The sequence below is a fragment of the Pteropus vampyrus genome, unplaced genomic scaffold (genome assembly GCF_000151845.1).
Source record: "Pteropus vampyrus isolate Shadow unplaced genomic scaffold, Pvam_2.0 Scaffold92, whole genome shotgun sequence".
Classification (NCBI taxonomy): domain Eukaryota; kingdom Metazoa; phylum Chordata; class Mammalia; order Chiroptera; family Pteropodidae; genus Pteropus; species Pteropus vampyrus.
In genome coordinates this window covers 1384827-1407074 of record NW_011888873.1, presented here as the reverse complement: position 1 = coordinate 1407074, position 22248 = coordinate 1384827, and the positions used below count along the sequence as shown (strand labels likewise).

The 22248-nt window shown below is 36.7% G+C and overlaps 1 protein-coding gene across 2 annotated transcripts in view; it reads right to left on the bottom strand.

Moving 5' to 3' along the window:
• Nucleotides 1-22248, bottom strand: part of SORBS2 (sorbin and SH3 domain containing 2) — a 326962-nt gene that overhangs the window by 175794 nt on the left and 128920 nt on the right. For both annotated transcript variants that reach the window (XM_011363988.2, XM_011363987.2), the window contains exon 2: nucleotides 7761-7899. The gene's annotated coding sequence lies outside the window, so the exon portion shown is untranslated. The remainder of the gene's footprint in view (nucleotides 1-7760; nucleotides 7900-22248) is intronic.

Genomic DNA, 22248 nt, shown 5'->3' with positions numbered 1-22248 from the left:
TTTGTTTGTTTGTTTGTTTGTTTTTTATTCTTGGGTATTTTTAACATTAAGAATTTGTTCTAAAAGTTGAGTTCTGTGTAGTTTTAAAATATTTAAATGGTCAGTTTAAACAAACACAAAATTTCTGAACACTACTTGGAACTAAATTACAAACCAACCAAATTTCTTAGGTTTGCAAAATTGAATGAGAGAAGTACCACTGAGCTGAATACATGTCAAGAGCAATGACTCCACTAGAATTAAACCAATTCAAAGTTGTACTTGGATCAGGATATGCAACGGTTAAAGTAACCAAAATACAATGCTTTAAAAACATATGCTGTACATGTGTTTTTCCATTAAACTAAATTCAGTTTCTTTTTTTCAGGCCCAAATTTATCTTTAGAACAAGAGATTAATGTTTCTTTTCTATCCTTTCTACTATTGAACAGACTTTTCATAAGAGTACATTATTTTATTTACACAGTATCAAGTTACTAATCTGATTCTTTTTTGCTGTCCTTTATCATTGGTTTCAATCAGCCAAGTCATATCTTTGGTTCATTATGCCATGGCACATTCATGTCTTTCTCTATAATCGTCATCCCCTTTTCTCTCAGTGAAAGATAGAAAGTCAAAACTTGTTATAATTCAAAAATATCTCTTTTATCTCTTGGACAATAGTTTTCTTGTTATCCTTTCACTATTATTTCTAACCTCTTTAATGCCTTTGTATTTTGAAACTGAGTGGAATGGCACACTTTGAAAGATCTTGACATGAGAGTCAATCTACCATTTGCTATTTACTAGGATGTAGAGTGGATGACGAAGCAATTTATCTGAGTATCGCTATCCTCATCTGTACACTGGGCACATAATGCCTGCATGACCAAACTTATCTTAATAGTAATACCACCAAACATTAAAATAGATAATCAAAGAAATCAAAGTAATTATTGAAGATGAAATAGCTATGCATTTGGTGAAACAAGAAAAATACAACTTATTATTTCTGATAATACTGAGTTTTAAGTGAAATTACAGGTGCAGTTATTTTGCAGATACAGTTTTAATTTCTAGGACAAAGTCTAGCTAAAGAGGACAGTATTGAACAGTTCTGATTCCTCATACTCTGCACTGGCTGATATTGGCTTTTCATTTCTACTGTTCTTATCTTTGTCCCCTTCCTCTCAGTTACATCTACTTAAAAGGGGCTATTCAGGGTTTCATCTCTCTCATCATTTTGAACATTGATCAGCAATAATACTAACATATGAACCTAATTGTGAAAATTTTCTTCTCAACAAATAAATGCCAACCTGATACACCTTTCTAGGGACACTCCCATTAGACCTAAGTTTTTGCTATACCAGATTTCTGGGTAGTCTCTGAGTACCGAGTTGTCTCTCCTGAGTCTTTGGTCACAATCACCTTCTTCCATTTGAATGCTCTCTTATCCAACTCAAAGTTCCAATTTAAATAGTTTTTCCGTCTGTGATAACGTCTCTGATTTTCTAGCACTATAGATGCCTGACTTCCAACTCCAGCTCTGTGCTCTGATAGCTCTGTGGACCTCTACATCACTGTTATTATCTAGGTGTGTTGTCTGATTGTCCCACCAGAGTGCTAATCTGTATGTGGCACAGCTCTTTGCACACAATAAGTGGAAGGCTTGGTAATAGAATTCCATATTCAATTAATAGTCTTGATTGATCATATTTTAAATAATGCATAATGTCCTTACATTTATTTAAGAAAGAAACAACTGATTTCTCCCTTTTAAGACTTCATTTAAGACTTTTGAGGTCTATACCTAAGACCTTGAATCTCCCACCAAACTTAACAATAAAAAACAGATTTGATCATATTTAATTGAATTTGTTTCAAAATGAAGGACAGGAGAGTATGTGAGGGCAACACGTAGCCTGTTAATCTGAAAAGGCAAGGAAGCTTATCTTTACATACCACATCAAGGTATTACCAGCCACAGGCTGAAAATCTATAAATAATAATCATAAATAATAATAAAAAAAATTCTTCAAGTGAAAAAGTAAGTGGCTGATAAGATCATGTTCAAATATTAAAATGGATGCTCTGGTCTTGGTTGCTAACCTCATTCTTCAATAAAAGGAACAAGAGCTTCTTGAAGAAATGACTGATTCTAGGACTAAGGCAGGAAATACACAAAACAAGCCTGGAGCACCTTATGATACCAGGAAAAAAACCCTCACAATGATGAGAATATGTCAAAGGGACACAGGAGCCAAGCAAAAGAGATGCCAATACCTAAAGCTAGAAAAATTTGAGCAACAAAATAAGTAAAGTAGTATTGAATTATAATCCAAAGTATAAAATAAATATCCATGTATTCATACTGATATAAACAAATGATTGAACTTAAATAAATTGGAGAGAAAAGACAAATCTTCCATGCAGAAGAATTCCAAATAATTTAGATACTCCATCAGGAGGAGCATAACTCTACACTGTTAGTGTGGGCTGTACAATGTTACTTCTTCCAAAAGAGTACAATATGGAAAAGGGGAGAAAGAGTGACATTACAGTGGAGAAATCTGGCCAACACTCCCTCAGCCAGGTGATCAAAGGCCAATATCCACAGTGATACCTCATGCTGATGGTACGTACCCTTGATATGACACGATGAGCATGGCACTTTATGTCTGTGGTCTTCCTCCCCAGAACCCATAAGGCCAGTCTAACCATCAAGAAACATCAGACAAATTCTAATAGAAAGCAGTCTCTAAGTTTAAAATTGTTCTAAAATAAAGTTTGGTTAACAAAAAATGGACATTTTGTTCTGACCTAAAGGGCTGCCCTTGTGTCCACTTTATTTTTATTCTGATATGAAGTATTCAACAGTTATTAAACATAGCTCTGTCTGTAAGGCACATGAAGATGTTCTTCTAACTCAGAGGGACATGGGCCAGCTTTGTAACATGTGTGAATCTTGCAGCCACCAAAGCTAGCTACCTTGGGGCTTTTTCTTCCTTCCACAACTCAAGAATGGTGAAGTTTGCAAGGGAAGGCTTTTGTTTCTCTTGGAAAAAGAGAAGTGGAAATAACAGAAAAGAGGGTTAATGCCATGAGAAAAGAAAAAAAAAAATGTTGTACCAAGAGCCTTAGGGAGGCTCAGCCCAATTAGAAGAAAGAGGAATTTCCTTCTCCATTCTCTATTTTAACTCAAACCCAGTTGGCTGACTTCCCCATGGAGATAAGAATGATTAGAGGGTCACTGGGGTCTCCTACTCCATGATTCCCCAGGATAAGCTCAGCATGAGAGTGGCATTAAGGAGACCTGACATCTCCTAACAGTCTCTGCATTTAAACCTGTAAGAAATGCCCGCATCTTTTTGACAGTCCATCTTGGATATGTACGAGAAGAAGGCTTTCAGATCATTGTTGTATTTGAGTATTGTAATTATTAAAGCATTATTTTAAGTACTACTTCTTATTTCAGAGATGATTATAATAGCCACATAACAAATAAAAATTTAGTCGGAGAACAGTGACTTTCCTGGAAATGATTGTTTATCTGCTTCAGGTAAATGATTCTCTTAGGTGTATTGGGGGATACTTTATTTTGTGTCATCATGGTCTGATCAGACTGATACTAATTTCTTTTTTCTGAAAACACATATGATGCATATATAAATTTAACTTTTAATAACATATCCTAGAGGAATGGATAAGTATTACACAGACCCCTTTTTCTGACCATAAATTGGGCACAGGAGAAGATTTCTAAGGGACTGATTTTTGCATCCTTAAGTGACTAGTGAGGTCTTTCTTGAAAGGAGAGGGCCTTATAATGTTTTAAAGAAACATTTACACATGCACAAATTTGGTATTTGTTTTCAACCTGGTATTGTGCCCTTTCCCTTTTCCTGTATTGTTATAGATGATTGTTTCCCAAATATTGAGTTTCTTATATCTTGATGTATTTAGTGAGAATCTCCGTGTAGGATAGTCCTGAATTGTTGTCTCTTATTTTCTCTAGCACCTCCATTTGAGCATCTTCTTTTCCTCTGGCTCATTGTACTAGTTTTGGGATAAAATCAGATATGCTGATACATATTACCCTGAATAGTAAGGTCAGTGTTCAAATGCAGCTCTTACATATAGAACCCACAAGTTTTGTTATTTATTATTAGCTTTTCAAATGCTTTACTTAGTATGGGATTAATTACAGTCATTTTGCAAATCACCTGCTAAAACACAAACTCTATCTTTAATAAAAAGTCTATATTTTTAAACAAAAATATGACTACAAAGTTTTCAAAATGAAATTTGATGACAATTTAATTTTATAATAAATAACTATAAATCTTACTAAATTTAGTCTGATGAAATCATTAATGAAGCCATAAGTTCATTTTTATAAAAATCCTTCAAATGAGTTGAGAAATCCTTCAACTAATAAAATGACATATCAAATCCTAGTTTCCTGGGTTGCTTAGCATCAACAATGGCTAAAGATCCCTGTAGATCTTTCTAAGATTGGCTCATGCAACTTTATCTACAAGTACATAGCTCTCCCAATTTGTCATATTTTCATTGGAAGTTATTTGCCATTTCTGGAATCCTAATGATCAGAATGTGGTGTCTTCAATAAGAAAAATAATACCAAAAAAATTCAGTATTCAGCCAACACAAATTTATATGATTAACAAAAGAAAGAAATGTTTTCAGATCCTGGGCTTGATTATCTTTGCTTTAGGTGTGACAGATTTGCTGTACGAAGCTTACGAATCCCCTTTCCTCTCCACCTACCACTACCCCTTCCCAGAACACACACACACACACCTTCACAACGTGCCCTACTGACTATTAACACACACATCAGCTCCAAATCACCAAACTTTTCTGAAGGAAATTGTCTCTGCTGAGTACGTCTTTATTCTCATTTACATTACGTTACAAATAATAGTACCGAACTTTTCAATGCTTACAATGTTCTCTAGGAGCGTATCGCTTGAACAGGCGAAAAAAAATATCTGGAAGTTTATTATTTTTCCACCAATATATTTGACACCACCTTTGGAGAGTGAACAAAAAGCATACTGTCAAGTGGCTAGACCAGGACAAAATGTTACTGTTTGTTCCTCATGAGCACAGAGGTATATTTAAGCAAAGAAAGACATTCCATGACTCTCCTGGGACTTCCTTCAGCTGAATTATACCAACATGTTCACACCACTGTGGTTCAGACTGTGTAGGAATTTAAAATGCAAACTCTGGTTGCCAGTGCTTAAATACCACAACTATAAAAGTTTATATTAGGATTGAACTTGGCTTTAAAGTATCATAGACCAAATGGGAGTTTGTTGGAAAAAATGTGTGTACACAATGAAATTACAGAAGACGTGAAAATAAGGGATGTCCTTGTTTGACAGATTCTATACTTATACAATTAAGCCTCAGAGTCACTAGAAGTCACCTGGCTTTGGATTATGTTTCAAATCCAGGCTCACTGACATTCATGAAACTTCTGGCAAAACATGGGCCAAGTTTTGAGCGACGCTGGGTAAAATACTTCTTTCATGTGGAACCTGTGTGAAACTCAGTGGCTTTGGCTAGGTTTCACCTGGAGTTTCACGTTCAAACAATCCAAAGTTTCAGAGTAAAATTAAGGGGTGAAGAGACACAAAGAAACAAAACAACAACAACAAAACAGGAAAAAATAGCTTCCCCAAGAATGAAACGGCCATCTATCATCCTCCAAACCCATTTCATCCTGGTGCCACTGGATTCTGCAAATGAACTTGTATTACCTTTAGTAATATACTTGCGCTCAGCAATGCCAGATCAGGGTTTCCTAGTATTAGGAGAAGATTCTAGACCCCCAAAGGCAGTGAAGTCCATGCTCAAAATAATTGGAGAATTTCGAATTTTGACCCATCACAAAAATGTGATGATTAAAATGCTCCCTACAATGCAGAATGAAGGGGTGGGGGTAAGTAGCAATTAAATGTCCAGTGTTTGGAAATAAAACTTGGACTGATACGAATAGTCCAAATTCTAGAGATCATATTGCATCTAATCCGGAGAAACCTCTCTCACAGCATTCTCCCTAGCTCCACCCCTCTGAAATCTTGTTCTGTGGACACTTGCTTCCTTCCTTCTCAGCAAGGTGCAGAATACCGGAGTGGACTGCATCAGCTCTGAGGAGTCCTTAACTTGGAGTTAAATGGTCTCCCGACAGGATTAGGCTCATTCTACTCCTAACCTTCAACAGATCAGGCAGGGACAGTTTGCCAGGGACCGTCAAACTCACTATCTGGCTGAGCACTTTGAAAATACCCTCTGCCTGGAGTGGAGAAAAAAAGGTAACAAACTTATGTAATATTCACATGAATTTTCTTTAAAATAAAGAGAACATTTAGAAGTTAATTGAATGGTTAGAGAGTGCCACATTGCCTCTTTTAGGAAATACTTTTTTTAAAAAAATATTCCTTATTCTTCATTCATCAGAAGTTTTACTATCAGAACAGACTTTTGGCTACAGAGGGTCTTTTTTTTTTTTCTTTATTTTCCTAGTTTTTCCTTTTCTTTTTTTAATTTCTTTTCTTTCTTTCTTTTTAATTTTTTTTTTCTTCTTCTTTTTAAGTTACCCAGAAGATCTCTGTGTGTTTAAAATGCATGCTTTCTTTTGACACGTCATCACTGATATCAATAAACTTTTTTTGGAAACAAGAACTTTTAAATTCCAAGGATTTCAGTGTCCCTGTTAAAAAGGCAACAGTTAGGCCCTAGGGCATGTGGTAATTTTGAGTCAGCAGGGCAATCAAATGAGGAGGTTGACAGAATCAGATTCTTTGCATTGTCATTTGCTGCTTGCTGGGGAGCAGAGAGTTGTCATAAAGTCTATCTGATGAGAGAACCTTGCCATAAAAGAAACTTTTCCCTGCAATTAGGGATCCCTTCACAAGTAAAACGTAAGACATATCAGTGAGAGAAAACCAAAGCCCAATAGATTATTTAAAGGAAATTATTTAAAAGCATTAAACAACAACAACAAAAGACTTTTTACTGACCGTAGTCAATACCCACAACCAAAGTAAATGTTGTGTTTGAAGTTAAAGTCCACAGATCAAAGTACTTAGCAAAATGTTAAGCTCAAGCATAAGGAGGGGGGACGGGAGACACAGTAAACTATCCAAAATATAATGCTGTCACATTAGAGAAACCTGCTAGCAAAAGACTTTTGGCTAGGTGAGGAATTCTCAGATCTGAGTCTCCAAATTGTGCTAGGAACATACAAAAAAGTAAAACAAACAAACAACTTCTACTTTCACACTAGCAATGAACAAACAGTGACGAAAGAACAAAATAAAATAGAGCTCGCTCGTGGTCCTTAAAAAACAATTACTAATAGATTTTCTTTACTCAGGTGGTTGCATCTTTTTCCTTTAAAAAAAATGCCCTTCATTAGTTAGAAATAGTAAGTAGTCTAAACAACAAAATTATGACGTCTCAAAGGGCTGCTCACTGCCCTGGCAAAGAGGGGTAATTAAGGTTCTGGGGCAGCTCAGGCGAAGGCCGGTCTGTACTACAGGTCAGCGTGACAGGGAGCTTCAAGCAAAGTTTAAAATTACAGCCACAAAAAATGTACAGATGCCCCTGCCATATTCTGGGACATCATATCTACCTGAAGATCATTCGCAGCCTCTGCTTATTTTCATTATAAGTAAGTTATTTAAAAAGCATTAGTCCTAAACATATCATAAACCAATTAAATAATTCCAGAATAAAACTCTTACCTCCAGGCAGCAGGGTTCAACAGTTGCTCTGAACAGAGGAAGTAGGAGTCAGTGGCCTTTACATGTAGAGATTGTTTATTTAGCCCCTTTTAAAAGGTCTTGAACTCCAGAGATTTAAGATTAAGTCCAATCCAAGTGTCTGAAAGGGAAAAAAAAGGCAAGAGAGAAGGCAAATAAGAGAGGAAAGAATCCCAGCTGCTGGGTGGTGCTACTGTTCTGAGAGCATTTGAGCTATTTTCAGCATTAACAGCAGCCGGACTTGTCTGCAAAGTGATGAAAAAATCGTGTCCGAATCGCCACACCCCCCCATCCCCTACGGGGACGGGGAGGGCACAAACCAGGAAACCCACACCAACTTGGTTTACTGTTCAAATAGTTGCTTAAATTTTGAGGAAAACTGCCCAGCACTATTGAAAACAAACAAACAAGAAAACTTGACTGGAATCTTAAAGAAACAGAGTGCCTGGCCATAATCCTGAAGTTTTCAAAATGATTTACCTGACTCATTGAAAATATACCTTATTGAGAGGGAAGACACTTCATCTGATATTTCGTTGCTCACTTATACATGGGTCTTAAAAAATATTTTAGATATCTCTGATTGGAATATCTATTGTCAGCCTATCCTTCTTAAGGCTGAAAGCAAACGGTTTATTTCTAGCATGCACCCAAATTTCCAGTTTCATCAAGTATGCTATTTTTGAAAGCTACTGGGTTAAGCTGTTGACATTTCTTATCTGTTGGCAGAGACTGGGGACCATTCAGTGACATGATGCAGGCAGACACCAATCCCCTGCTTCTCCCTCCAAAGGCCAATGAAGAAATAGTACAGACTGGGTCACCAACAAACTCTGAGCTTTCATTTTACTTCTAGAATTATAAATTAAGATCTAAAAGTTGTATTTACTCATTCATCCATTCATTTCATTCATGCATGTATTCACTCATTCAGCAAATATTTGTGGCAAGTACTTCTGAGCCTATTACATGCCAGGCACTTCAAGAATACAATAATGGGCAAAATAAACTCCTTGCTTCCAGTGGTTTACAGCACACGAACTCAGCAAGTGTAAAGAATAAAGACAAAATCTGTTACAAACTTTTACAGCTTCTTTCTTCTTATGATGAGACTATTCAAACCATAGCAATTGGAGATGAGATCTCTTTATACTATGACTGAAGGAAGATGCTATGCGTCATCAGACCAACTCCTGGCTTCCATTGCTTCTTTCTGTCTTTTACACCCCTAAGAAGGAAAACTAGTTACTTCCTACCAAGGGAACACTTAAGTATTTTTATAGAAGCCTTTATGGTAAGCAGATGAAATCCCTGAATCCTTTAAACTTCGTAACAAAGAGAATGCTTAAGCAGTCAGTGAGTCCTGCTGAGAGGTGAAAGGAGGTGAAAGAAGCGCCTCTGATCTTAGTGCAGTATAAACCACCATGATATATTTTACAATTAATATGATGAAGGTTGGTTAAGAGACAGATCAAATCCAATTCTTCCCTTGTAATTAAAGAAAGACACTGAAACTGATTATGGAAAATACTAAGGATTATGCATGATATGTAAAAAAAAAAGAGAGATGACTATTATTTCAAGTGAAATAAGGTGAAAGGGACTAAGAAGTACAAACTGCCAGTTATAAAAATAGTCATGGAGATGTAAAGTACAGCACTGGAATATAGTCAACAACGTTGTCAGACGGGTATAGATTTATGGGGGTGATCACTTCATAAGGTATATAAATGTCTGAAACTAATATAATGTTGTATGTTTAATATAAGTGACAAATAAATTTAAAAAAATACTGAGGAATATGCACAATATGTAAAAAAAATGTCATTCCTATATTTCAAGTAGTATGGTAAAATCGTGAACTCCTTCAACATAATTCACATATTAAAACTACACAAATATTTAAATTAAAAAAAACTACAACTTAAGTTTGAGATATCTAATTAAAATTTTAAATAAGATTAACTTTATTTTTAAAATATACCAGAGTTTTAAAAAACAAACCTGTAGAATAATGTATTTTTCTGTTGATTTATTTTAAATGGTTACATTTTAATATGTCTTAAATATCTGTCAGTTCAAAATAGAATATTCATATTACTTGGTCAAAATGATAAATGACAATTCTGACAAAAAACGGAAGCCTAGCCCAGAAAATTTTAAATTGCTTTTACTTTTTTCTCCTTATAGTCGTTTATAATGAAAGGGAAAATACATTTAAAAGTTGGCCTTCTTTGAGAAACTACGGAAGTTGAGGAAACTAATAAAGATGAACTATTTGACTTAAGTCAATCATTATTTTTAAATTCCAAGCTGCCTGCTTTCTACCTCAATACTGAGAGAAGCTCATTGCCTCATATTTAACTACAATCATATGGGGATATGTTCTAAGAAATGTGTTGTTAGGCATTTTGTCATTGTGCGAACATCATATAGTGCACTTACACAAACCTAGATGGAACAGCCTACTAATCACCTAGCCTGTTTGCTCCCAGGCTACAAACCTGTACAGCAGGTTATTGTACAAAGCAACACGAGATTAAATCAGGCACAAGAGGAAATGATGCAATCAAGAGGGGCAGCAAACGCAAGAGATGTGTGAGGCTGCTGCTTATGTAACGTAGCACACTGTTTTACAGTTTAAGAAATAAACCCACAGGACCAAAATGACATAACTCATGCTAAAAAGCCCATGACACCAAACTTAGATTTAATACCTGATCTAATTGCAGTTTCCACCTCTCCCAGAAATGGAATCATAATCAACCAGTCTGAAATTTTCTAGAATCAATAATCGACCAGTAAGGTAACCGGTCACTACTCTTCGTTCCTCCACAGAAAGAAGATGCAATCTGCATGACTAAAACCCTTCAGGAAACCCTAATGACACATTTCTCTTTCCCTAAAGAAAGGGTGTCCTGGCTCCAAAATAATCTTTCTTCTCTCTTTTTAATAGTTCCCTTTCCCCACCCTTCTTCCTATACAAACCCTCCATTTTGTGCTACCCTTCGTTGCTAGATGGATGCTACCTCATTCACAAATCACTTAATAAAGCCACTCAGAGCTTCAAATTTACTCAGTTGAATTTCGTTTTTTTAACAGCACAGTAAATTTGTTTACCAGCATCACCACCTGTGAGTAATGCATTGAGCTTAAACATTACCATGGCTATGAGGTCACTAGGTGATAGAAATGTTTCAGTTCCATTATAATCTTATGGGACCTCCACTGTATATGCGGTCCATGATCCTAAACTTTGTTGTGTGGTGCATTACTGAATTATTAGAGTCATTTTGTATCATAATCTGCACTTGAATGAACAGATGATGACCCGCCAGCTGCTTCCATTCAAGATAAATCTTACCCTGCCATGTGATTCACTAGAGTCTCCTTCGTTCCCAAAGGATCCCTATTGTCCAAATAGCCTCTCAATAAGAACCTTTCAGCAGATTTCGTGTCACAGAAGAGTACTTGTTGGGCTTTAGGCATATTTTAAAAGGTTAGAGGATACTAAATTTGGACTTTTCTACTTCCCCAACTATGATGCCTTTTATAAGCTATAGATGTCTTAACAATTGTACTAATGTTAATGATTTTATTAATATTCATTATCTTTCTTGTTTTTACAAAGAAATTGATTTAAAATAATTGGGAAATGCTTATCTTAGAGTGGGCTTATTACATTGGTGAAACAGTAAACAGGGCTTTTGGCATAAGCCCTCCCCTGCATACAACGGGAATAATTACAATACCGATCCACAGAGTCGTGGTAGGGCTTATACAAATAATGCACATAAGGTGCTTGACTAAGTAACGCCTGATACACAGCAAGCCTTCAATAAAAGCCAATGCTGTTATCACTGTCATAATTCTAGAACTTGCCTGTCCAATATGGTGGATCCATGTGGCAATGGAACACTTACCATGTGGCTAGTCAGAACTGAGATGGCGTATAAGTGTAAAATACACATGAGAGAGACTTGGAAGACATAGAATGCAAAAAAAAAAAGAATGCACACTCTCACATTAATTTTTTATATTGATATATGCTAAAATGATAATATTTCAGATATATTAGATTAAATAAGATATTTTATTAAAGTTAATTTTATCAGTTTTGTTTCACTTTTTAAAATGTGACAACTAGAAAATTTTAAATTACATATGTGGTTTGCATTAATTTCTATTGGGCAGTGCCATCTAGGCCAGTGGTTCTCCAACTGTCAAAACAGAGATTACTGGGTCCCACCCCCAGTTTTAGGCCTAGTATGTCTGAGGAGGGTCCTGAAATTTTACATCTCTAGCAAGTCCCCAGGTGATTCTTGATGACAGTTTGAGAAGCACTGGTCTTGAGCCCTGCTACTTAAAGAGTGGCCTGTGGAACCAACATTACAGTCATCGCTTGGGATCTTATTCAGAAATGCAAAATCTCAGGCCCTACCCCTCACTTACTGAATCAGCAAGTACATTTTAACAACATCCCCACATTAAAATTGGAGAGAAATTGATATAGTTCTTTCATCCTTGGATACTTATGAGACTTATAGAGAGAATTCTTTTAAATGCCAATATCCTGGACCGAACTCTAGAGTATGCTTTAAGTAATCTAGATGAAACCCAAGCGTCTGCATATCTAAAGAACTTCCCAGGTGATTCTAATGTAAAAGCAAGCACTGAGAGTTTGATGGGCGATGGGGGCCTATCAGACCAGATGCAGAGGGGCCAGGATCCAGGGAGCAGGCATGTTCCTCCTTGTGAGGGGCAGCTGCTTGGGGAATTGTCAGGTGCTGGGAGGACAAAACCTGAATAGACAGTGGAAACCAACAGCAAGGGGGTTGGGTGGATGTTGTAACCCACAGGAGGAGCCTGGCAAGAGGTGTTCTATGCCTCCTCAGATCTGACAGAGGTCCCTAGTGCTCAAGACTGAATAAAGCAGAGCATAGCCTTGGTCTCAGAGGAACCAGAATACCAGAACAGAGATTCAGGCTCCAAAAAATAAGGACTTGGTTACAAAACATTAGTGCAAGTCACAAGTGGGATGGTTACAAAACACTAGTGCAAGTCACCAGCTGCCATGTTAACTGAGGTTCTTAAGCTCTCCATAATGCCAGGTTTGGTTTCAGAGGCTCAAGCAGGAAGAATCTTTCAGAGATGAGGAGGAAAAAAAAAATTAGAAGTGTTGAAAGTCAGTTTGGTTATACATTTCCTTCTCTCCCTCCATAGCACACAATGAAAATTGAGACTGTTCTTAGCTAAGTATTGGTCTAATTAAAACAATGTATGCTAAGGCATAGTTGACAGAGTCCAAACTGTTCTAGAGGGTATTTATATCTCAGGAGAGGATCTTATTAATGCTACTCTCTAATGGTAAAGAGGCCTGCTGTTATTCTTCGGCACATCTCGGTCCCACCCTTAGATAAGTGTGCACATTATTTTGAATGATCTCACCAGTTGCCAAACGACTCCTCACTTTTTCAGGTGGCCACCAGAGCATCGTGTGCTCCAGATGGCTTTACAAAAATAAACTTGTCACTGTGAGAGAGAGAATGGGCCTACGTTGGTAATATTTAAAACTCCCAAAGTTGCATGCAGAGACCATTTGTAGCTTTACTTCTCATTTAATTGGTTGGTTGTTTCATAAAAATTTAAACAATGCATAATGCTTAAGAGCAGAGAGTCTGGAGACAGTTTGTGTGGGTTTGAATCCTGGTCTTGCCACTTTTATGTAATGTTGGGTCAGTGATTTCACCTTTCTGTGCCTCAGTTTCCTTCTCTATAATAAGACCTATCTCATTGGGGTATTGTGAGAATTAAAATAGTTACTTTAAAGGAATGTAGAAAAGTCTGGCTCATTGTAAATGCTATTGTTGGTTAAATAATTAAAATATAGTAGAATAACTACAGGTTTCCATATATGGTCAAATGTAATTTTTTTCAGATATTATGATGATTTCCAGAGACTTTTATGTGCATGGTTTCTTGAATACATCTATCTTAAGAGCTTCTTCGAGAGTTGTTTAATTTTTTTTCCCAAGAGAACTGAAAATTCTCAATTGACTCCTCATCACTTCCTATTATTTGAGAGGATCTCAGGAAGGAAGTGAATGTAGTTTTCCCATGAATATTGTTTTCTAGTTACATTTTTTCCCCCCTGAAGTCTTTTGAAAAGTGAGTTGGCAACTATAAATGTTTGAAGGCTTTCGTGGCCCATGTCAGTTTAGTAGCATTGTCTAATATTCCAGAACAATGTATCATTCTCTTAGATATTTTAGTGCTTAGGGAGGGGCAGCAAGACTGCCTGAAACACTGGTGTGAGTTTCAAAGCCGTATTGAAAAGGCAGTCAGATTCTCATACTACAGAGACTATTGAAATCAGATATGCAGCTTAAAGGAATGGGTGGAGCCCCGAAGTCAGGTATGGCAGATGCAAAATGAAGGCTACATTAAGTGTAATATTATCTTTTATCCTTGCCTGCTTCAAACACACAAAACTAAGTGAAGCACATGCAACAAAAATGATGTTGCTTGGTAGCATTGTGCACTTAGTGTCAGCCAGGCTGCCTACAGGAACCTCAGTTGTCTGAGAGTTCAACAAAGAAAAAATGCATTTGAGAGGGGAAACTCAAGCCCACAAATGATTTCAGACCAGTCACGAAGGGCTCTACATTTGTGCCCTGAGGCACAAGGCAGAAAACCTGGGCTACAAACACCTTCCTAACTCTAAGGTCTGTTTTTGCTTGGATTTATGTAAATTACATTTGGCACCCCCACCCCAATCTACATCTGCAGCAGGAATATTTTGAAAGTTGTCAAATTATATATCCAATAATTTCTAATACTTGGTTACTGATTTGAAGCAAATAAATTTTAGGAGATGATTTGCCATTCCATGTCTTATTATGCAATCTGGCACTGGACTTCACCAAATAAGGTGAAAATGTTAATGAATGGTTAAAGAACTATGATCAGATGCAAGAGATTATATGGAAATAAGTTCTGAAAACCTTCATTAAAACTCGCTTTCCTAGTTCAAATTTTGTTTTTAAACATACTGTCTGAATCCTGCATATATGTAAAAAGTGCCTCTGCTATTTATATAACCATGACTTAGCTTTTTTTGAATTCTATATTCCATTGAAATTGTTAGATCTGATCTAAAAATCTTTACGATAAACCTTCCTAAAGTGGCCTGTTTAAGGCTCTGCAAGACCTGGTATCTTCTACACCTCTACCCATGTCGCCCTACCTTCCTTCTAGCTCCATTTCTTCTGGCTTCTCTGGCCTCCTCTCATTTCCCGGAATGGGCCACATCCAGGGCCTATGTGTGCTGTTCCTCCCCTGCTCAGCGGTTAATACCACACATTCTTCAGCCCTCAGTTGAAGTGTCCTTTCCTCAGGAAGGGCTTCCCTGATCCAGCCAAGGTCAAGTGGGTTTTGTTTGTTTGTTTGTTTTGTTCTTTTTGCTTTTAACTCTTGAAGAATCATATTCTTCATTCCCATGAGTGTGAAATCTAGTTGCATTTATCTGAGAGATCGATTCATGTATTTCTCTTGCATTATCCTGTAAGCTTCTGTTTTCCCTTCACTTCACATGTATTCCCCACACATGAATTTGGTCTGGCATAAAGTAAGTGCTAAATATGTATTTGTTGAACAAATAAAGGATTAAATAAGTTCTTCAGAAGGCATTAAGTGACACACAATGACGTTTTTGTTATACATTTGTCAGAACTTGTGAAATAAGAAGTATTTTATTCTATAAAAAGCAAAACACTATGCATTCTAATTAAGAGCTGTTTCAAACAAGAGGACTCTCTGAAATATATTCCTTTGTAGCAACATATTTGGTTTAAAGCTGTCTCAAGAGGCAAATGCAACTTGTTTTCCCCTCAAGATATAATATATTCTATTATCTTAATAATTTGCATTTATCTTCTAAAATAGATTTGAAATAAATCAAATTACCTGCACTCAGACAGCATATCTCCATACCTTTCTCAGAACCACGTAATACTCTATTAGGGTGTATTAATCACTCAGCTGAGGTCCCTGATTAGGGCTGTTGAGAGAATTACATATCTGTCTATATATTGCTAGACGGTTATGCCACTTGGATCTCTGCAAGACATATCTGATATTGTTTATCGGGTAGCTTATGAGCAGACAGACAGACAGACAGACCTGAAGAGAGACACCAACAATACTACCCAGCCATTATCATTCCTGTGGCATGAAAAACTTTCTCGTGTCCACATTGTGTATCATTATAGTCATACAATGAATTACTGGTCACTAATGGAGAAGTTGGAGGTCTGCAATCTTGTTCTCTGGCAGAGGGCCATGTGATCTCAACAGGAGAGAAAAAGAGAGATTTATGTGGCCTAGGCTGCAGAGCAAGTGGCTGGTGGATGCTCTTTGCCCTGTTGTCTTCGAAGAGGCTGTGTAAACTCTTCTACCCTGGGCAGAGGTATGTTTATTATAGCTTAAGAATATTTGAAGATGTACTATGTACATGTTCTTTATAAATTTGTAAAATACTTTGAAATTGCCAAGGCACAGCATAAAATATATCTCTTCTGAGGCATTCAAAAATGAACTAATTAACCCAAGAATCCATGGCACATTTTCACCTTTGCTCTGACCACAAAAGTTAATTTTGCAAGGATACTCACGCACACAAATAATACACAAAATGTTAGAAAAGTGTCCTTGAAACTCGCTGAGACAAAGGATGAGTAAAGAACAATAAAGAATTGTTGACCAACATTCAAGGGTTAGAAGGAACTATAGATTTATGACACCAAGTGCACAAGAAAAACCTCTTCCTACATGAACGCGGGGTGGAATCGGGAACCTGCCGAGATTGGACACATTAATATTTGCTGTGTTATCTGTCCTCTAATCCAGCCCTTCCTACTTCTTTGTGAGACCTATAGGTGTGTCCAGAGTGAGTTACAGATGTTTCTGCAATATTGATCCCCTCAGCTATCAGATGACCAGAAGAGATGTGGAGCAGCTGGAGCTCCTGGACCAGTCACCTCTGTCTATTAGCAGCCCCATTTGTTTAACTCAGTGCGCCTACAAATATTCTCACTTTTATTATGACAGATATAGAAAAGTTTGGGAGGGAATGCTCTAACCAGCAAGGTCAACCTACTAAAAACAGCAACAATAGTTTTAGTCACAAAAGGAAGCACAAGAAATAAGATGGTATGAGAGAGGCATGTTGGAAATGTCAAGCAATGAGTAATGATATCTCGATTTTGCAAAAAAAGAGGGGAAAATCTTTGTTCATACTCTTGGGGCTGAGCCAGGACCGTATCGGGCTCTGGTGAAAGGCACAGGAGGGTCTAGCGTGCTGCGGTAATGGCTACTTTGTGTTTAGGCAGACAAAGGGCTGGGGAATGGACCTCTGATTCAAAGCAAATGCTCACATTTTTACCTTCTAGCAGGTACACTCTTTTTCTCAGCAAGTATTTCAGGATCATTTTCCATTGAAGTTTCTCAGTGATACAATATATTTTACAATCAAGTCACTATTTCCATATTCATTACTCTTTAAAATAAGTAATAAATTATGTAACCCAGTTGTGGCAGACACTGCTTTCTACCCATTGAGGATCTATTTTTGCTTTCATCTGACTGTAGAATCCTGATACTATATCTATTTAAAAACTTATCTTCCCAGACTTTTTTTGCAGTTTGTTCTGGCTAATAAGCTATAGGCAAGATACTTCACATACATAATAAATACACAGACCCTCCAGAGAAGAAGGCTACTTTGTCCTTCTCCTCTTAGCTGGGGGAAATGTAGATATCTCCACAGGACGCACATGCTAAGGGGAGGATGATAGAGTTGAACACACTCTGGGCTTCTCATTGTTTGAGGTAAACCAGTCTCTCCCCTGGTTAAATGGCTGTCTTAAGGTAATCTGTTCCTTGAAGCTGGAAACATACCCGACAATCATCTGAGAACAACTTTATTGCATTGGACTGGACTGGCTGAAAGATAACCATAGACTATTAGGCTTTCCATTAAGATATCAAATAAAAAATAGTTTCGGAAGTTTTGAAAGAACTTTTGGACATCAACAACTAACAACAGTTGTGGCATCCAGTTTCAGGCCCATTATCATTTCCTAGTGGAGTGAAAATTGCCATGAAAAACAGCCATTATGTTTGAAGCCCTAGGAGCTGCATAATTTGAATATTTTTGACTCTAAATATAGTAAGGTAGTTGGTTCTTTTTTCCCCTAAAACTAACATTTAATGATCAGTGATATAAAGAGAAATAAAAACATAATAATCATCTACAGGAAATACAACACAGGAACCCACTGTTTATCCTGTTCTCAGTGCACGTTGCCAGAGCATTGTTCAGGAAACTTTGAACAGGGTCACTTCACTATACTTCACTGGGCTTTTAAAATCTAAATTGAATGGTAGAATTTGTCCTTTTTAGAGAAAACGTGATTTCGAAAAGATATTCAAGGCAGGTAAGGTATTGAGTTTGAATACGAAATGACCTTTAAGATTTCTACTTATGATTTCTTAAAATAGTGAATGCTATCAGTCAAAATTGAGGCAAATTTATGTTGGGTTAGGAAGCCAATAATTTTCCAGTTTTAAATAAAGTAAAAGACACACATTCAAATGTGGAAATTATTTTAAATATTCTTGTCTCGTGGCTTCTGATTAAGTATCATACATTGAAAAAATGAATATAAATCATAATATATTCCATTTTATAAGCGGCAGTCATGTATAAATAGTTTGTCTAACTATCCATATTTGCCAAGAGCATAATGATTGAGAGCAAGGTTCTGGACACCGTCTGCCACCACGGAATCTGACTCTACTGCCTCCAGTGGTATGAATATTTGAGTCTCCATGCACTTCAGTTTTCTTATTAACAAACTAAGAATCATAACAGTACCTGACTCATGATTGTGAGTATCAAATGAGTTAATATATGAAAAGCTCTTCAAACAATGCCTGATACGCAATAGGCACTCGTAAGTGTTGGTTAAATTGTTGTTGTTATCATTATCTCATTATCTCAATGATGCACAACATATGTAGTTAGAAGCATAGTTTTTGAGAAAAAATAGTCCTTAGTTAATTTTCTGGTTCTGCCCCTTTTTAGCTTATTGATTTGGGCATGATCTCTGAGTCTCAGTTCCCTCATCTGAAAAATGGGAAGATCATTAATTACCTTACAGCATCCTTTAGAGGGTTGAGGAAGATAATGCACAGAAAACCATAGCTGGCACACAGTAATCATTAGCAATTTTTTAAAAATCAGGTAGAAAAAAGTTCTTTGTGAGTATGTTAACTGATCTTTGCAAGTAAATGTACTTTTACTTTGTTGATGGAGAAAATAAAATGGATTGGACACACCTAGATATTGAATTTCATTACCTTATATTTTATTTCAGATAGCTCACATTCAGAGTTTTATGGGTTTTTAAAATTTTAATTTTAAATGGGAATTCATGAAATTGCCAAACAACTGGATTAAGAAAATTCCAATCTCTACTAATGACTTTGTCTATGGTTGACATGACAGCTTCGTTATAGCAATCAGCATCATCGTCAACTTATTTGCTGAGTAGAAGTTTGAAGAGGAAAGATATTGGCATTAAAAGAAAACCTGGAAGCAGCAGAAAATTGACTTCGTAGTCCCTGTAAGAGTCTCATTCCCTTAGCAGGTGGGAGGAGCAGGGTTAAAATCCTACTGATCTTTGGTCCAAACAAGTACACATTAACTTCTATCCATTGCCTACAGTTATAATGAAGAATAACTGAAATATGATTATCTCTTTATTATAGCCGTGATTACCTTGCAGGGAAAAAGGCTTTGGAATGAGGCATAGCTAACTCCAAGGCTGAGCTTCCTCAGTAGCAAGCCTTGCCATTTTGAGCAGGTTACTTAATGTGCTTGAGCTTTGATTTTCTCATCTATAAAATGCAGACATCATCTACCTTTTGGGAGGCCTTTGAAAGGATTAAATGAAACCGCATAAAAATCAGTAACTCTGTCAAGCAGCTGTTGCAGAAAAGGGTTTAATATATCATTGTTACTATTTACTTGTCTTTTCTTACCAGACTGTAGGCTCCTTGAAGGCAGGACTCTTTAAAAACATAGGTATAACCATTTCCTAGAGCAAATTAATTGAATAAATATATCGAACAAAGCAGGGATATCCTGAATGGAGAACTAAAACAACTACAATAATGCATAGAAGGCCTGATTTAAGTGAAAATAGCTGAGAAAGACAGGCATTGACAAAGTGAACTGATGTTCTGAGGAACAGATTTAAGTAAAAAGTAAATAAAAGACATTTGCCTCACACAACATATTTAGAAGAAAAAGAGAAGCTGTAGGGGATAGAAAAGTTGTCACGGTGATCATTACATTACCTGAGGGGATTATAAATAGCATCTTAAATGGTGCTATTTCTATATATTGCCTATATTTTCTTCCTTTGTAGAAAGATGGTAATGACTTCAGGTCCATGACTTCTGTCAATTTTGTCTGATTTCTTCTTTAATCCCAGGAGTTTTACATAAAGCTCAGATCTTCTGATCTCTTTCTGAGCCCCCATGGCCTCCCGCCACATTCTGTTTTCCATACATTGAGTGAGTGTCTCCACCTTGGGGAAATATAGTTTTTATGTCTAGATCCAGCAATGCTGATTTTAGAGGGGCAGGCCTTATATAGTGGTCCCACTTTAGGTCCCCGCCTCCAACATTTCTAGCATATGTTGGCAGTCTGGAGACTTTCAGCACTGATTTTAGCTTCCCGTACTTTCTACTTTTCATTTAATTTGAAATTGTAGCTGGAAAGAACATTACAAAACACACCTAATCATCCCCTTTACATTTAGAAAATTGGGGTGCAGAGGATCACTTTATAGGAAAATCATCGCCGGGACCAGGGTCTTGGAAACACGGCCCCAGTGAGAGTGAAAGGACATAAACAGCATCCACAGCATAGTCTAGATCTGAGACGAGATGAAAACTCCCACTGGGTGCTGTCAGTCTGTACCACGGGCACCAGTTACTTCAGCACCTGCTATTACTTTCTTTTGCTTGGGAACAGCTTTGATAGAGACCCACTATTCAAACCCCTGATGAACTAAATTAGAGGTTAATGCTACCCACAATAGTGGACTCATTTAAGTATCGGGTGATGGCTTCAACTGCACCAAAAAGGTTTTTAGAGAGAAAAGAAAATAGACATGAACAGTAGAGAAGATGAGATTGACAATAATTTTAGTGAGAAGGAATTGAGTAAGGGAAAGAATTAATACACTATATCCTGAAGAGAAAATAAGCAAAATTTGGAGTTTCAAAGTTCAATATTAGGTACATTTTAATTGAGGCATAGCCAGACACTCGAGTAAAATAAAGTGATCTTGGAATCAATCACTTATCAAAGGAGAATAATACTGTTAAGGATAATTAGAAAAATGGCTCAAAAAATGAGATAATTCTCAGTGAGAAATTACTTTTATTAATGCAAGGCTTGCTTAATAAAACTATTCTATAAAATAGAAACCTGCAGCTGACTTCATTTTATAACATTATATTAGGGTGCACTTACTTGGCAAGTTGTACAATTATACCCTGTAAAAAATCCTACCTGCAAAGATAGATAAAGAGGACTAAATTCAGGTCACCTCTAGATTTGCATATACAATGTTGGGTAAGAGAAGAAGGAATTGGAAAGATCTTAACAAATGGTGCCCATCCATCACTTGTGGCCAAACCTGAGCTATAAATTGCAGTGGCTCTACCATCGTGTAATGTGAACTCTGTTTTCATGTTACCGATTAGGATCTATCCACTTGGCTTCCTTTTAAAAGACTCGCGCACATTTGAACAGGCCTTTGAGACTCCAAATTGAACTTGTGCACTGCGTTCTATTTTGGGTAAGCACAGAGGTGCTGGAAATTTCAAGAAGTAACAAACACCACAACCTACAAACTGAAGAACATGAGCTGGTGAGTACGTGACTCCAAGGTTCAGAGCACCCCGGTCTGTGGGCTCCCATCATGCTTTGGGGTGTTCGACTTACAGATCTAGATAGACCAGATTGGGTCGTCTTGGTTGTGATGACTTTATTCTTCCAATGAACATAATATTGCTCTTTTTTTTTCCCCTTTGAAAATCAGCTTAAGTTCCATTTTTAAGCTTAATTTTGTGCTGCCTTGAGAGGATTATTAGATACTTTCACTAGTCATAGGAAACGGTACTGTCTTCTTTCTACTCTTAAGCACCTCCTTAGAGAACTCATTCTCATCCATCATAGCTCATCTTATTTGGATTTGAATTAAATACAAAAGATATTCATGCAGAAATGATTCAAAATATAGTCATAATAATGTAAAAATGTAATTTATCAAATTAGTTATAAGTTACATTTATAATTATAATTTACATGTAATTATAAATTATATTATAT